The following is a 13,328-nucleotide window of genomic DNA, read 5'->3' as shown; positions in this document are numbered from 1 at the left end:
GAGCACAAGTCCCAGGGCACCCGAGGTCCATTCAGAAACCAAAATAAAATGGGTGAGCCAGGGTAAGAAAGAAGAGCACCGTTCCCATCTTCCAATTGAATTCCAGTTTCCACTATTCAAGGTGGCGAGAATGATCCACGGATGTCCCACATGAGAAAAATTTCACCTTCTCTTGCCGACCACCAACTGACGAATGAAACACACCCCAAGAGAAAATAGTAAACCCTGTCCCCTGCAATAACCTCACACGCAAACCTACACGTCAGGAGATCATGTTCAGAGATACACACTGAATGTCATCTACCACGAACGCAAACACACAGACAGTCCCTCCAGAGGTTCGGAAGACTCACGACCCCGAAACTTGATGTTTCCCATGTGTGGGCTCATCCTGAGACGCAGCCATCACTATGCAGTTGTCCCTGTTGTAGAGACAGAAACTTGGGCTCCTCATTACTTTACGTAGGATTGACGGTGTTCGTGTTTGTGTGGGTGTGTGTGTGTTTCTGTGCGCGCTTGTGTGTGTGTGTGTGTGTGTGTGTGTGTGCACCCCTACGTGTGGGTCGGCACTTCCACTGAGATCACTGGCACACAAGCAGAGCCCTCTTGCTGTGTTTGTTCTTCCCTTTGGATCTCCTGGTCCTCCCTTGCAGAGAAGCGAGTGTGCCAGTGTTCATGGACTCCTGATCTGTCGGGGTCGTGGAAGAGGGGTTCAGCAGGGAGCTTTGCTGTTCAGGATGATGGTTTTTCATCCCACACTTGTATTTTGATTGATGAATCACAAGTACGTTGGGAGGCAGGGTACCTTCGACTTTTCTGACGTTGAACTCAGGCTTCGTTTTGTTTTGCTCTTGGAGGAATTTCCAGTGGTCTAAGGTGCTTTCCTGAGTGGCTCTTTCCACCAAGTGCTCGTCCAACTCGGGTACCTGGAGGCAGGGGTGGTCTCTCTTGAGCTCTCCTTGCGTTGCTCGCCTGTCTGTGTCTTCAGCGCCAAGGGCTCTTGTTTCCCTGCCTCTTGACACACTCTCACTGTGTCTTTCCCATTCACTCTTCTGGATGTAAAAGAGGACATAGGCCTGTTGACTCAGGACAGAGGTGATGCCAGAGGCAGTGACCTCGGCATCATCCATTTTATACCACTGGCCTTCTTGAGCTTTGACATAAGACAAGTAATGTCCGCTGTGACAACTCCACCCAGCGTGGACCAGCACAGCATAGAGGACATAGACAAGAGGTCCTGTGTTCTGCTGAGACATGTATGGCTGCATGTCAAGGCACTCAGGATATTGCACATTCTTGGCAAGTTTGTTGCCTGTGACATCGGAGAATCTCTTCAATACAAGAATGAGGACCTTGGCAGAAGTGTGTAAAGTTAACGTCTTGGAGGCAGGCGCCTTCTGGAGACAAAGACCACACTGATAGGCATTCTCTCCATTGAGTTCTTCGGGCTTCACCAACTGTTCCAAAGCTTGCTTGACACTCTGAGCTGCCTGGATATCCAGGGCGATGTCCAGGTAAGGGTCAAAGGTGTCTGAAATGCCGTGGCAGTGGAGACACTTGATTTGAGATCTCCAGTAGCCTCCAAATATTTGGTGGATGAGGGTGGTGTCGTTGGAGTGATGATCTACCTGCTTGTGCCCGGGAAGGCATGCCTTTTTCATGGCATCCACAGCGAACATGAGAAATTCGTGGGCATCTTCTTGCTTGCCTCTATGGAAGCCCGCAGCCAATGCCTGTGAGGGCTGGATGACATGGCCAGGACGGTAGAGGGCCCGTGTGACGTGAGCTTGCATAGTACAGAGCATGCAGCCCTTGTGACGATGACACGTTTGAGAGTGCTCCCGGGACAGCATGTAGTTGGCAAGGGGTGGTGTGTATGTCAGGCACTGCAGGGAAGCGTTCACGTAGCAGGTATTTCCCATATTCTGGAGCCCAGCCCCCACCGCAGCAGGTCTCCTGCTACTCAGAGGAAGCTTCTCTCTGGGAGCAAGCTGTCTTGCCACAGGAGCCAAATCATCACAGAGGTCGACACGGGTCTCAGATGAGAGTGGTGACTTCTCAGAGAGAGAAGTCCGCTGGATTTCAGCAAAAGCGGCATCTGGCCGAGAAGATGTGAGTTTCGAAAAGTGGTTGAACTGCCACTCACCTCCCAAGTAGAGTGAGTCGTCCTCCATGTCGCCTGGAACAAGGATCACAAGGTTTTTCTGCTGGGACCGCAGGTTGCAGAAAGACGCTATCTCTTCCGAGAGAGTCTTCAAATGACGAGCTCTCTGGCCGCATCAGCCCTTATATAACTCACCCCCACCAACCGCCAACACCCCACCCACCCATCAGGTGCGCGATAAACCAATCAAATATCAGCACTCAATTAAGGAATGAGTCACAGGGTGTGTCCCCTTGCATCGGCGGGAATTCCACAGACAGCCCACATCATGACTTCTAGAACACCTGAATCAAATTACTCCTCAGGCTGATAGACACATGTAATATGAATGTAACCGGGTTGGGACAGTGGCCGCGCAGTTGCCTTATTTTAGGTAAAACAATGTCAGGGAAGAAATCTTTACCTATGAAACCGTGTGTGTGTGTGTGTGTGTATGTGTGTGTGCACGTGTGTGTGCGTGTGTGTGTGTTTGTGCCGGGATGTACTTCCAAGTATGTGCTTTTGGCAGATACCATCGTCCTCTCAGCGACGGAAGGACAGGAAGTCGGAAGTGCGCTTTCTGACCTGAGAAGAGTCAATGAAGTATAGTAATTAGCAGAGTGTATTTGTTTCCTTAATAAGAAAGGAGAGATCCGTGGAATCAATCAGACCTTCCAGCGATCACCTTTCCACGTTCAGCCTATTGATTCTATATCCGAGTGAAATTACCTGCCAGTGGAGAACAAGAGAAGTCTTTGCATGAAATGCTCTTGTGGAAGCTAGATTGCCAAATAATAAAGCATCAAGTGGTAGAAACGTGCACTGAAGTTTGAAGAGATACTCAGTGCTCAATGTAGAGTGTGAAGGACTTTGGGGAAATCATGCAATCACCGAGAGACTGATTGATGACATTCCGCAAATTTATGTTGGCCAGAAAAGAGACATAGATGGTCATGACATTGTGTAGGGAGTGGTTTCGGCCGTGCGACGGCAGTTTAAGAAAACATGAAACTAAAAACTTGAGAAATCAGAACGTATCCCAACTATAACCTTTGGTTTCCTAAAGAGTAGAGGAAAATAAATCATCGTATCTCACAGCATGGGTGATAATATTTTCATACGTATGTGATAATGGATCAACATTTGATAGAGATGAAATGAAAAGTTCTAAATCTGACAAAAGCAAACACCGAAAATTGCACTGTAGAAAAGCCCTGGTGACGAGAGTGAGGCCCTGTCTCAAGAAGAAAACATCGGAGAGATTTAAAAGCAGGGAGTGAAACCGAGGATAGCATAACATTGTTAATACTGGCCCTTGTTTCAGTGGGAAAAGGCAAAAATAAGCCGTGTGTCTCCTGGATTCTCGCATCAATTGTTCAGGATCTGAGATGTCGCCTCCATTTCCAGTTACGCGTTGTATGGTGGAATTGCAGTTAGCACATTTGGTGCCAAAATTTTAATGCTGACGAAAATGGACATGTTCCCTGAACTAAGAGGGACATAATTTGGGTGTGTCTCCAGGCTCTCTGGCTTACCAGGATTGAAGACCCTGGCTCTAGGGACTTTCCCAAAGTGTCTTAGACAGTAAGCAACAGGGCAGAATTGAGGCCCGGCGCCAAAGCCTCGAGGTGTAAAGAGACAGCCGTGGCCTCAGGGCCCATGAAATTAGGATGCTTTTAAGGAGGATGGTGGAATGAGAGGACTGTGACCTTTGGCCCCGTTTCTTTCCCTTGTCTTTTCATAAGCCAGGTGTGCTCCAGCAGAAGGCTTTCTGTGCCTGATGTAAAGTGTCCTGGGTGAAGAAAGGGCACTGCTTAGAAAGGTGCTCCACAGGGAGAAAGGAGCCACCATATTCAGGAGAATGATCTCCAGAAGCATGAGCAATCCAGATGCCGTGGCTTCACACCAGACGCTGGAGGGTCTGATTCCTGGAGCCGGGACCTGGGCATCGCTGTCCTTTAATGCTCATAACTGATTTTGAGGGGAGCCTAATCGAGAACCTGTCTGCGAGTCATGCTCATCACACTGTAGTTTTCACACACGTCACACAGAGACCCTGTTCGAATTCACATTTGGGTGCTTGAGCAGGGTTGTGCCCAAGATTCTGTGGCTCTACGGAGCCCTGAGTTGTGCCCTGGACAGCTTTCCTCAGGGGTTGGTCAACCTTGATCACTGCACCTACCAAGAAAGGGACCATGAAATCTATTCAGCAAATACAGAAAAGGAAGGGGCCATTTCCCACAATAATTTCCACAGAAACACCACGTCGGATAAATAAGTCTGATTGCAGGACAGGGACTGTGCTTCAGAGATGCAGCTTTCGCAGCTGGACGAATGACCCGGAATCTCCCCAAATGCCATTTGTAAACACACCAAATGAGATTTATTTCAAGCCTTTCTGAATGTATTTTAGTTGAATACACACACTCCGGTGTTTGATTTCCTTTAGTATCAATACGACTTAGTTCCAAATGACTTCCGTGCCAGTGGGAAAATTTTCCGTTTCGACCCGTTGGAAGTGGACACCGTGAAACAGGCAAGTCGGTCTGTCTGCTTCCGGCGTTATGTGGGTTCCAGCAAGAGCACAAGTCCCAGGGCACCCGAGGTCCATTCAGAAACCAAAATAAAATGGGTGAGCCAGGGTAAGAAAGAAGAGCACCGTTCCCATCTTCCAATTGAATTCCAGTTTCCACTATTCAAGGTGGCGAGAATGATCCACGGATGTCCCACATGAGAAAAATTTCACCTTCTCTTGCCGACCACCAACTGACGAATGAAACACACCCCAAGAGAAAATAGTAAACCCTGTCCCCTGCAATAACCTCACACGCAAACCTACACGTCAGGAGGTCATGTTCAGAAATACACACTGAATGTCATCTACCACGAACGCAAACACACAGACAGTCCCTCCAGAGGTTCGGAAGACTCACGACCCCGAAACTTGATGTTTCCCATGTGTGGGCTCATCCTGAGACGCAGCCATCACTATGCAGTTGTCCTTGTTGTAGAGACAGAAACTTGGGCTCCTCATTACTTTACGTAGGATTGACGGTGTTCGTGTTTGTGTGGGTGTGTGTGTGTTTCTATGCGCGCTTGTGTGTGTGTGTGTGTGTGTGTGTGTGTGTGTGTGTGCACCCCTACGTGTGGGTCGGCACTTCCACTGAGATCACTGGCACACAAGCAGAGCCCTCTTGCTGTGTTTGTTCTTCCCTTTGGATCTCCTGGTCCTCCCTTGCAGAGAAGCGAGTGTGCCAGTGTTCATGGACTCCTGATCTGTCGGGGTCGTGGAAGAGGGGTTCAGCAGGGAGCTTTGCTGTTCAGGATGATGGTTTTTCATCCCACACTTGTATTTTGATTGATGAATCACAAGTACGTTGGGAGGCAGGGTACCTTCGACTTTTCTGACGTTGAACTCAGGCTTCGTTTTGTTTTGCTCTTGGAGGAATTTCCAGTGGTCTAAGGTGCTTTCCTGAGTGGCTCTTTCCACCAAGTGCTCGTCCAACTCGGGTACCTGGAGGCAGGGGTGGTCTCTCTTGAGCTCTCCTTGCGTTGCTCGCCTGTCTGTGTCTTCAGCGCCAAGGGCTCTTGTTTCCCTGCCTCTTGACACACTCTCACTGTGTCTTTCCCATTCACTCTTCTGGATGTAAAAGAGGACATAGGCCTGTTGACTCAGGACAGAGGTGATGCCAGAGGCAGTGACCTCGGCATCATCCATTTTATACCACTGGCCTTCTTGAGCTTTGACATAAGACAAGTAATGTCCGCTGTGACAACTCCACCCAGCGTGGACCAGCACAGCATAGAGGACATAGACAAGAGGTCCTGTGTTCTGCTGAGACATGTATGGCTGCATGTCAAGGCACTCAGGATATTGCACATTCTTGGCAAGTTTGTTGCCTGTGACATCGGAGAATCTCTTCAATACAAGAATGAGGACCTTGGCAGAAGTGTGTAAAGTTAACGTCTTGGAGGCAGGCGCCTTCTGGAGACAAAGACCACACTGATAGGCATTCTCTCCATTGAGTTCTTCGGGCTTCACCAACTGTTCCAAAGCTTGCTTGACACTCTGAGCTGCCTGGATATCCAGGGCGATGTCCAGGTAAGGGTCAAAGGTGTCTGAAATGCCGTGGCAGTGGAGACACTTGATTTGAGATCTCCAGTAGCCTCCAAATATTTGGTGGATGAGGGTGGTGTCGTTGGAGTGATGATCTACCTGCTTGTGCCCGGGAAGGCATGCCTTTTTCATGGCATCCACAGCGAACATGAGAAATTCGTGGGCATCTTCTTGCTTGCCTCTATGGAAGCCCGCAGCCAATGCCTGTGAGGGCTGGATGACATGGCCAGGACGGTAGAGGGCCCGTGTGACGTGAGCTTGCATAGTACAGAGCATGCAGCCCTTGTGACGATGACACGTTTGAGAGTGCTCCCGGGACAGCATGTAGTTGGCAAGGGGTGGTGTGTATGTCAGGCACTGCAGGGAAGCGTTCACGTAGCAGGTATTTCCCATATTCTGGAGCCCAGCCCCCACCGCAGCAGGTCTCCTGCTACTCAGAGGAAGCTTCTCTCTGGGAGCAAGCTGTCTTGCCACAGGAGCCAAATCATCACAGAGGTCGACACGGGTCTCAGATGAGAGTGGTGACTTCTCAGAGAGAGAAGTCCGCTGGATTTCAGCAAAAGCGGCATCTGGCCGAGAAGATGTGAGTTTCGAAAAGTGGTTGAACTGCCACTCACCTCCCAAGTAGAGTGAGTCGTCCTCCATGTCGCCTGGAACAAGGATCACAAGGTTTTTCTGCTGGGACCGCAGGTTGCAGAAAGACGCTATCTCTTCCGAGAGAGTCTTCAAATGACGAGCTCTCTGGCCGCATCAGCCCTTATATAACTCACCCCCACCAACCGCCAACACCCCACCCACCCATCAGGTGCGCGATAAACCAATCAAATATCAGCACTCAATTAAGGAATGAGTCACAGGGTGTGTCCCCTTGCATCGGCGGGAATTCCACAGACAGCCCACATCATGACTTCTAGAACACCTGAATCAAATTACTCCTCAGGCTGATAGACACATGTAATATGAATGTAACCGGGTTGGGACAGTGGCCGCGCAGTTGCCTTATTTTCGGTAAAACAATGTCAGGGAAGAAATCTTTACCTATGAAACCGTGTGTGTGTGTGTGTGTGTATGTGTGTGTGCACGTGTGTGTGCGTGTGTGTGTGTTTGTGCCGGGATGTACTTCCAAGTATGTGCTTTTGGCAGATACCATCGTCCTCTCAGCGACGGAAGGACAGGAAGTCGGAAGTGCGCTTTCTGACCTGAGAAGAGTCAATGAAGTATAGTAATTAGCAGAGTGTATTTGTTTCCTTAATAAGAAAGGAGAGATCCGTGGAATCAATCAGACCTTCCAGCGATCACCTTTCCACGTTCAGCCTATTGATTCTATATCCGAGTGAAATTACCTGCCAGTGGAGAACAAGAGAAGTCTTTGCATGAAATGCTCTTGTGGAAGTTAGATTGCCAAATAATAAAGCATCAAGTGGTAGAAACGTGCACTGAAGTTTGAAGAGATACTCAGTGCTCAATGTAGAGTGTGAAGGACTTTGGGGAAATCATGCAATCACCGAGAGACTGATTGATGACATTCCGCAAATTTATGTTGGCCAGAAAAGAGACATAGATGGTCATGACATTGTGTAGGGAGTGGTTTCGGCCGTGCGACGGCAGTTTAAGAAAACATGAAACTAAAAACTTGAGAAATCAGAACGTATCCCAACTATAACCTTTGGTTTCCTAAAGAGTAGAGGAAAATAAATCATCGTATCTCACAGCATGGGTGATAATATTTTCATACGTATGTGATAATGGATCAACATTTGATAGAGATGAAATGAAAAGTTCTAAATCTGACAAAAGCAAACACCGAAAATTGCACTGTAGAAAAGCCCTGGTGACGGGAGTGAGGCCCTGTCTCAAGAAGAAAACATCGGAGAGATTTAAAAGCAGGGAGTGAAACCGAGGATAGCATAACATTGTTAATACTGGCCCTTGTTTCAGTGGGAAAAGGCAAAAATAAGCCGTGTGTCTCCTGGATTCTCGCATCAATTGTTCAGGATCTGAGATGTCGCCTCCATTTCCAGTTACGCGTTGTATGGTGGAATTGCAGTTAGCACATTTGGTGCCAAAATTTTAATGCTGACGAAAATGGACATGTTCCCTGAACTAAGAGGGACATAATTTGGGTGTGTCTCCAGGCTCTCTGGCTTACCAGGATTGAAGACCCTGGCTCTAGGGACTTTCCCAAAGTGTCTTAGACAGTAAGCAACAGGGCAGAATTGAGGCCCGGCGCCAAAGCCTCGAGGTGTAAAGAGACAGCCGTGGCCTCAGGGCCCATGAAATTAGGATGCTTTTAAGGAGGATGGTGGAATGAGAGGACTGTGACCTTTGGCCCCGTTTCTTTCCCTTGTCTTTTCATAAGCCAGGTGTGCTCCAGCAGAAGGCTTTCTGTGCCTGATGTAAAGTGTCCTGGGTGAAGAAAGGGCACTGCTTAGAAAGGTGCTCCACAGGGAGAAAGGAGCCACCATATTCAGGAGAATGATCTCCAGAAGCATGAGCAATCCAGATGCCGTGGCTTCACACCAGACGCTGGAGGGTCTGATTCCTGGAGCCGGGACCTGGGCATCGCTGTCCTTTAATGCTCATAACTGATTTTGAGGGGAGCCTAATCGAGAACCTGTCTGCGAGTCATGCTCATCACACTGTAGTTTTCACACACGTCACACAGAGACCCTGTTCGAATTCACATTTGGGTGCTTGAGCAGGGTTGTGCCCAAGATTCTGTGGCTCTACGGAGCCCTGAGTTGTGCCCTGGACAGCTTTCCTCAGGGGTTGGTCAACCTTGATCACTGCACCTACCAAGAAAGGGACCATGAAATCTATTCAGCAAATACAGAAAAGGAAGGGGCCATTTCCCACAATAATTTCCACAGAAACACCACGTCGGATAAATAAGTCTGATTGCAGGACAGGGACTGTGCTTCAGAGATGCAGCTTTCGCAGCTGGACGAATGACCCGGAATCTCCCCAAATGCCATTTGTAAACACACCAAATGAGATTTATTTCAAGCCTTTCTGAATGTATTTTAGTTGAATACACACACTCCGGTGTTTGATTTCCTTTAGTATCAATACGACTTAGTTCCAAATGACTTCCGTGCCAGTGGGAAAATTTTCCGTTTCGACCCGTTGGAAGTGGACACCGTGAAACAGGCAAGTCGGTCTGTCTGCTTCCGGCGTTATGTGGGTTCCAGCAAGAGCACAAGTCCCAGGGCACCCGAGGTCCATTCAGAAACCAAAATAAAATGGGTGAGCCAGGGTAAGAAAGAAGAGCACCGTTCCCATCTTCCAATTGAATTCCAGTTTCCACTATTCAAGGTGGCGAGAATGATCCACGGATGTCCCACATGAGAAAAATTTCACCTTCTCTTGCCGACCACCAACTGACGAATGAAACACACCCCAAGAGAAAATAGTAAACCCTGTCCCCTGCAATAACCTCACACGCAAACCTACACGTCAGGAGGTCATGTTCAGAAATACACACTGAATGTCATCTACCACGAACGCAAACACACAGACAGTCCCTCCAGAGGTTCGGAAGACTCACGACCCCGAAACTTGATGTTTCCCATGTGTGGGCTCATCCTGAGACGCAGCCATCACTATGCAGTTGTCCTTGTTGTAGAGACAGAAACTTGGGCTCCTCATTACTTTACGTAGGATTGACGGTGTTCGTGTTTGTGTGGGTGTGTGTGTGTTTCTATGCGCGCTTGTGTGTGTGTGTGTGTGTGTGTGTGTGTGTGTGTGCACCCCTACGTGTGGGTCGGCACTTCCACTGAGATCACTGGCACACAAGCAGAGCCCTCTTGCTGTGTTTGTTCTTCCCTTTGGATCTCCTGGTCCTCCCTTGCAGAGAAGCGAGTGTGCCAGTGTTCATGGACTCCTGATCTGTCGGGGTCGTGGAAGAGGGGTTCAGCAGGGAGCTTTGCTGTTCAGGATGATGGTTTTTCATCCCACACTTGTATTTTGATTGATGAATCACAAGTACGTTGGGAGGCAGGGTACCTTCGACTTTTCTGACGTTGAACTCAGGCTTCGTTTTGTTTTGCTCTTGGAGGAATTTCCAGTGGTCTAAGGTGCTTTCCTGAGTGGCTCTTTCCACCAAGTGCTCGTCCAACTCGGGTACCTGGAGGCAGGGGTGGTCTCTCTTGAGCTCTCCTTGCGTTGCTCGCCTGTCTGTGTCTTCAGCGCCAAGGGCTCTTGTTTCCCTGCCTCTTGACACACTCTCACTGTGTCTTTCCCATTCACTCTTCTGGATGTAAAAGAGGACATAGGCCTGTTGACTCAGGACAGAGGTGATGCCAGAGGCAGTGACCTCGGCATCATCCATTTTATACCACTGGCCTTCTTGAGCTTTGACATAAGACAAGTAATGTCCGCTGTGACAACTCCACCCAGCGTGGACCAGCACAGCATAGAGGACATAGACAAGAGGTCCTGTGTTCTGCTGAGACATGTATGGCTGCATGTCAAGGCACTCAGGATATTGCACATTCTTGGCAAGTTTGTTGCCTGTGACATCGGAGAATCTCTTCAATACAAGAATGAGGACCTTGGCAGAAGTGTGTAAAGTTAACGTCTTGGAGGCAGGAGCCTTCTGGAGACAAAGACCACACTGATAGGCATTCTCTCCATTGAGTTCTTCGGGCTTCACCAACTGTTCCAAAGCTTGCTTGACACTCTGAGCTGCCTGGATATCCAGGGCGATGTCCAGGTAAGGGTCAAAGGTGTCTGAAATGCCGTGGCAGTGGAGACACTTGATTTGAGATCTCCAGTAGCCTCCAAATATTTGGTGGATGAGGGTGGTGTCGTTGGAGTGATGATCTACCTGCTTGTGCCCGGGAAGGCATGCCTTTTTCATGGCATCCACAGCGAACATGAGAAATTCGTGGGCATCTTCTTGCTTGCCTCTATGGAAGCCCGCAGCCAATGCCTGTGAGGGCTGGATGACATGGCCAGGACGGTAGAGGGCCCGTGTGACGTGAGCTTGCATAGTACAGAGCATGCAGCCCTTGTGACGATGACACGTTTGAGAGTGCTCCCGGGACAGCATGTAGTTGGCAAGGGGTGGTGTGTATGTCAGGCACTGCAGGGAAGCGTTCACGTAGCAGGTATTTCCCATATTCTGGAGCCCAGCCCCCACCGCAGCAGGTCTCCTGCTACTCAGAGGAAGCTTCTCTCTGGGAGCAAGCTGTCTTGCCACAGGAGCCAAATCATCACAGAGGTCGACACGGGTCTCAGATGAGAGTGGTGACTTCTCAGAGAGAGAAGTCCGCTGGATTTCAGCAAAAGCGGCATCTGGCCGAGAAGATGTGAGTTTCGAAAAGTGGTTGAACTGCCACTCACCTCCCAAGTAGAGTGAGTCGTCCTCCATGTCGCCTGGAACAAGGATCACAAGGTTTTTCTGCTGGGACCGCAGGTTGCAGAAAGACGCTATCTCTTCCGAGAGAGTCTTCAAATGACGAGCTCTCTGGCCGCATCAGCCCTTATATAACTCACCCCCACCAACCGCCAACACCCCACCCACCCATCAGGTGCGCGATAAACCAATCAAATATCAGCACTCAATTAAGGAATGAGTCACAGGGTGTGTCCCCTTGCATCGGCGGGAATTCCACAGACAGCCCACATCATGACTTCTAGAACACCTGAATCAAATTACTCCTCAGGCTGATAGACACATGTAATATGAATGTAACCGGGTTGGGACAGTGGCCGCGCAGTTGCCTTATTTTCGGTAAAACAATGTCAGGGAAGAAATCTTTACCTATGAAACCGTGTGTGTGTGTGTGTGTGTATGTGTGTGTGCACGTGTGTGTGCGTGTGTGTGTGTTTGTGCCGGGATGTACTTCCAAGTATGTGCTTTTGGCAGATACCATCGTCCTCTCAGCGACGGAAGGACAGGAAGTCGGAAGTGCGCTTTCTGACCTGAGAAGAGTCAATGAAGTATAGTAATTAGCAGAGTGTATTTGTTTCCTTAATAAGAAAGGAGAGATCCGTGGAATCAATCAGACCTTCCAGCGATCACCTTTCCACGTTCAGCCTATTGATTCTATATCCGAGTGAAATTACCTGCCAGTGGAGAACAAGAGAAGTCTTTGCATGAAATGCTCTTGTGGAAGTTAGATTGCCAAATAATAAAGCATCAAGTGGTAGAAACGTGCACTGAAGTTTGAAGAGATACTCAGTGCTCAATGTAGAGTGTGAAGGACTTTGGGGAAATCATGCAATCACCGAGAGACTGATTGATGACATTCCGCAAATTTATGTTGGCCAGAAAAGAGACATAGATGGTCATGACATTGTGTAGGGAGTGGTTTCGGCCGTGCGACGGCAGTTTAAGAAAACATGAAACTAAAAACTTGAGAAATCAGAACGTATCCCAACTATAACCTTTGGTTTCCTAAAGAGTAGAGGAAAATAAATCATCGTATCTCACAGCATGGGTGATAATATTTTCATACGTATGTGATAATGGATCAACATTTGATAGAGATGAAATGAAAAGTTCTAAATCTGACAAAAGCAAACACCGAAAATTGCACTGTAGAAAAGCCCTGGTGACGGGAGTGAGGCCCTGTCTCAAGAAGAAAACATCGGAGAGATTTAAAAGCAGGGAGTGAAACCGAGGATAGCATAACATTGTTAATACTGGCCCTTGTTTCAGTGGGAAAAGGCAAAAATAAGCCGTGTGTCTCCTGGATTCTCGCATCAATTGTTCAGGATCTGAGATGTCGCCTCCATTTCCAGTTACGCGTTGTATGGTGGAATTGCAGTTAGCACATTTGGTGCCAAAATTTTAATGCTGACGAAAATGGACATGTTCCCTGAACTAAGAGGGACATAATTTGGGTGTGTCTCCAGGCTCTCTGGCTTACCAGGATTGAAGACCCTGGCTCTAGGGACTTTCCCAAAGTGTCTTAGACAGTAAGCAACAGGGCAGAATTGAGGCCCGGCGCCAAAGCCTCGAGGTGTAAAGAGACAGCCGTGGCCTCAGGGCCCATGAAATTAGGATGCTTTTAAGGAGGATGGTGGAATGAGAGGACTGTGACCTTTGGCCCCGTTTCT

Source organism: Gorilla gorilla, chromosome 3 (genome assembly GCF_029281585.2).
Source record: "Gorilla gorilla gorilla isolate KB3781 chromosome 3, NHGRI_mGorGor1-v2.1_pri, whole genome shotgun sequence".
Taxonomy (NCBI): Eukaryota; Metazoa; Chordata; class Mammalia; order Primates; family Hominidae; genus Gorilla; species Gorilla gorilla.
This window is presented reverse-complemented; position numbering follows the sequence as displayed.